The sequence below is a fragment of the Dasypus novemcinctus genome, chromosome 3, assembly GCF_030445035.2.
Source record: "Dasypus novemcinctus isolate mDasNov1 chromosome 3, mDasNov1.1.hap2, whole genome shotgun sequence".
In the NCBI taxonomy this organism is placed as follows: Eukaryota; Metazoa; Chordata; class Mammalia; order Cingulata; family Dasypodidae; genus Dasypus; species Dasypus novemcinctus.
Genome location: NC_080675.1, coordinates 33,308,927 through 33,313,266, shown reverse-complemented (window position 1 = coordinate 33,313,266; position 4,340 = coordinate 33,308,927). Strand labels below are relative to the sequence as shown.

The window sequence follows — 4,340 nt, the reverse complement described above, 5'->3', positions numbered from 1 at the left end:
GAAGCATTATAGTGTTATTTGAAGGTAGACTTAGATTAGTTGCAAACGAATATTGCAAACTCTAGGGCAACCACTAAAATGTTTTAGATGAGTACAATTGATATGCTAAGAGAGGAGTTAAAAAAAGAGTCATATGAAATGCTCAGTTAAATGCTCAGGGAAGAAAAAAAAAAAAGGGAAAGAAGAAAAAAGAAATAAATACCAAGTGCAGTGAGTTGAAAATAGATACAAATGTGGAAGATGTTAATTCAACTATAAGAATATTTATTTTCGATGTGAATGGTTTAAATACATGAATTAAAAGACAGAGATTGTCAGAATAAAATTTACAAAATAAGGCTCAACTATACGTTGTCTACAAGAAACCCCTTTTTGAATACAAAGACTAAGTTAATTTAGAAAGTGGATGTGGTTCAAGTGATTCCTTCCACATGGGAGGGCTGTGGTTCAGTTCTTTGCTAAAGAAGACAGTGATTTGGCATGACGGGCAAGCCCAGCAAGCTGACACAACAAGATGATACAATAAGAGACACAAGAAGAAAAATATAATGAAAGACACAAAAAAGCAGGGAGCAGAGGTTCCGGTGCTTCCTAAAGAGGACGAAGAGGATGGTGAGCTGGCACAACAGACAGATGCAGTGAGCTGACACGACAAGGTGATGCAACAAGAGACACAAGAGGAAAAACATAATGAGAGACGCAACAAAGCAAGCAGGGAACAGAGGTGGCTTAAGCGATTAGGGGCCTCCCTCCCACATTGGAGGTCCCAGGTTTGGTTCTCAGTGCCTCCTAAAGAAACAAAGAAGATGAACAGACACAGCAAGTGCAAAAAATGAGGGGTGGAGAGAAATAAAAAATAAAATAAAATAAAAGACCAAGTTAATTTGAGTTAAAAGATAGGTTAAAAGTAACGGGGTGGAAAAACGTGTACCATGCTAACACTAATCAGAGAAAACTGGAGTGGCTATGTTAATTTCAGGCAAAACAGCTTCAGAACAAGGAAAATTATCATAGATAAAGAGGGGAATTGCTTAATAATAAAGGGGTCAATTGTCCAAGAAGACATAACAATCCTAATGTGTATGTACCTATCAACAGAGCATCAAAATATGGGATGCAAAAATTGATAGAACTGCAAGAAGAAATATGTAAATCCACTATTACAGTTGGAAACATCAACACTCTTCTTTCAGTAATTGATAGATCAAGCAGGCAAAAATTCAGTAAGGATATAGTTGACCCATCAACTTGACTTAATTGACATTTATAGAATACTCCATACAACAACAGCAAAATTTGCATTATTCTCAACTCACATGGCACATTCACCAAGGTAGGACATATTCTTGGCCCTAAAACTCACCTTAACACATGTAAAAGAACAGAAATCATAGAAAGTATGTTTTCATACCACAATGGAATTACTAAAAATCAATAACAGAAAGATAGCTGGAAAATTCACAAATATCTAGAGATCAAATAATGCACTTCTAAATAACACACAGACCAAAGAAGAAGTCACAAGAGTAATTTAAAAATATTTAGAACAAATGAAAATAAAAATACAATTTATCTAAATTTGTGTAGGTGCTCTCGGACTGAAGCTGCCTCAGGGTGCTGGGTGAGTCCGTGGTAGTGACCTGCGTCCCCTGACTGAGCCACCCGGGGTGCTCCCCCGCTTAGCCCGTGATTTCTCCCAAACAGCTCCATCCTCTTGGAACAGACTGTGGCAGGAGAGAAGATGCCACAGTCTGAGTCCTGGAAGACAGTGACTGTGGGCTGCCAGGGTTGGAGAAATTGAAAACAACACTTCATCTATGCTAGGTCTGTAATGGGAAGTGTCACAATTCAATATTTTTGTTATGGATGCCTTTTTTTTTTTTTTTTTTAACAGCTGTGACCTTGATGGTTTTGCTCTTTGTTTATTTCAACTTCAGTGAAGTCACTCAGTCACTCCAGCATGTCCCTGTCAAGGGGTCTGTGCCCATAAGCCATTCTTCCCCAAATTCTATCCTCGGTTCACTTGAGGTCCTAATAGAGTGTTAGAGTTACAGTTCAAAGCAAACAAGATTGGGGCCATGATAAATAATCAGATTGATGATCCAGGAAAAGGCAACATGGAATTCTCCCCTGAATTGGATATGATTTTCAATGAACATTATCAGGAGTTGAGGGACTTGGGCTATCAAAATCATGCCTTTTGGGAAGTGGATGTGGCTCAGACAGTTGAGTACCTGCTTTCCACATAGGAGGTCCCAGGTTCAATCCCCATCTCTGGTACCTCAAAAAACCAAACCAAAACCAAAACAACAACATCAAAGCAAAACAAATGCCTTTAATATGCTTGTGCTCACATAGAGATGTGCCAGATACAAGGAATGCAGTCTGTAAAGAAAAGTCTTACTCAACTGGTCTTCCATTTGGTAGTGTTGTATTAATATTTGTTTCTATAATGCAGCTTTGTTTGCCTTCCTTTGGACAGGGATCAGTGTCATAGATCAGACTCCAGTACATCTTCATGAAATTGTCCTAGTGGACAATGATAGTGATTTTGATGATTTGAAGGGAGAACTAGATAAATATATCCAAAAATACCTCCCTGGAAAAACCAAATTAATAAGATGTATGAGGGATTGAGTTGAGGAAGAATGATTGGAGCAGCACATGCTACAGAAGAAATTCTTGTTTTCCTAGACTGCCACTGTAAAGTGAATGAGATGTAGCTGCAGCCTTTGCTGGCTGTAATCCAAGAAGACTATTAAACTGTGGTGTGCCCAGTGATTGATATCATCATTGCTGATATATACTCATGTACAACTCATCTCCTATTGCTCAAGGAGGGAGGAGTCAACTGGGGACTACACTTTAAATTGAAACGTGTTCCTCTTTCTGAGTTAGGAAGACCAGGATGAGCTACTGTACCAGTAAAACCTCCTACAGTGGCTGGAGGATTGTTTGCCATGAACAGACAGTATCTCAGTGAACTTGGGCAGTATGACAGTGGCATGGGTATCTGGGGAAGAGAAAATTTGGAAATATTATTTTGGATCTGTATGTGTAGGGCTAAACTCTTTGTTATCCCTTGATCTAGAATAGGACACATTTTCTGGAAAAGGTGACCATATGGACCTCCTGAAGGCCAGGATATCATGACATGCAGCTCTTTGAGGCTGACACATGTGTAGTTGGATGAATATAAGGAATATGTTTTTCTTAAGACTTGATCTGAAGACCAAAAGCTAAGAAAATATTAGTGAACATGTTTAATTGAGAAAGAAGTTGGGTTGTGAATCATTTAAACGATATTTGGATAATATTTACCCAGAGATGCAGATATCTGTGCCCAATGCCAAACTACAACAATCCATTTTTTATTAATCAAGGGCCAAAATGCCCCAAAGTCCTTCAACATGGAAGGTTCTCTTACCTCTAGACCAATAAAAGTCTAGTGGCATAAGGTCTCCCAAGTTAGAAGGAAGGCCTTTAGTGCTTAAGGTATGTGACTATAGTGACCCAAATCAGATCTGGGTTTATAACAAAGAGGATGAATTGGTTTTAAATAATCTCTTTTGTATGGATGTGTCAGAAACTCATGTATCAGACCCACCATGACTCATGAAGGGCCATGAGTTAGGAGGATCTTAACGATGGACCTTTGGGAAGAATAATTGGCTCTACCAGGTATCAGTTGGACAATGCCTGAAAGTTGTTGATCCACTGAATCAGAAAGGCTTAATTTTTATGGCAATTTGTGATGACTTCTTCACACAACAGTGGTATTTGGAAGGTTAAGGTGGAGACCTCAGACTGGAATGGTGTGATTCACAAGGCTTTGCCTGTTCTGTAAAATGTGGTGCTTTACAAAGAATATGATGTACAAGAAAAACTGTGAACTGATTCCTAATTTGGATAGAACTGTCTTTGAGAGGATGAGAATTTTCTTGTCCTATGGAGATTCTTAGGAAGTTTGACAGAATAAGATGGAAAATAAAGAGATTAGAATACCATGTGACCATCAGTAGAGGATGAAATGCATTTCACCAAGATATTGTTGTTGTTCTTGAGCTGCTGTTAAAGAATTTCTTGCTTACAGAGGGAAATCAGAATGTAATCTCAGGGTGGCAGACTTGGCCCAGTGGTTAAGGCATCCGTCTACCACATGGGAGGTCCGCAGTTCAAACCCCGGGCTTCCTTGACCCGTGTGCAGTTGGCCCATGCACAGTGCAGCTGACCCATGTACAGTGCTGATGCGCACAAGGAGTGCCATGCCACAAAGGGGTGTCCCCCGCATAGGGGGGCCCCATGCACAAGGAGTGTGCCCCGTAAGGAGAGCCACCTAG

At 39.7% G+C, this 4,340-nt stretch overlaps 1 pseudogene; it reads left to right on the top strand.

Moving 5' to 3' along the window:
* The first annotated feature begins 1,831 nt into the window (after positions 1-1,831).
* Positions 1,832-3,792, top strand: LOC101432666 (polypeptide N-acetylgalactosaminyltransferase 11-like; annotated as a pseudogene).
* Positions 3,793-4,340: the final 548 nt, after the last annotated feature.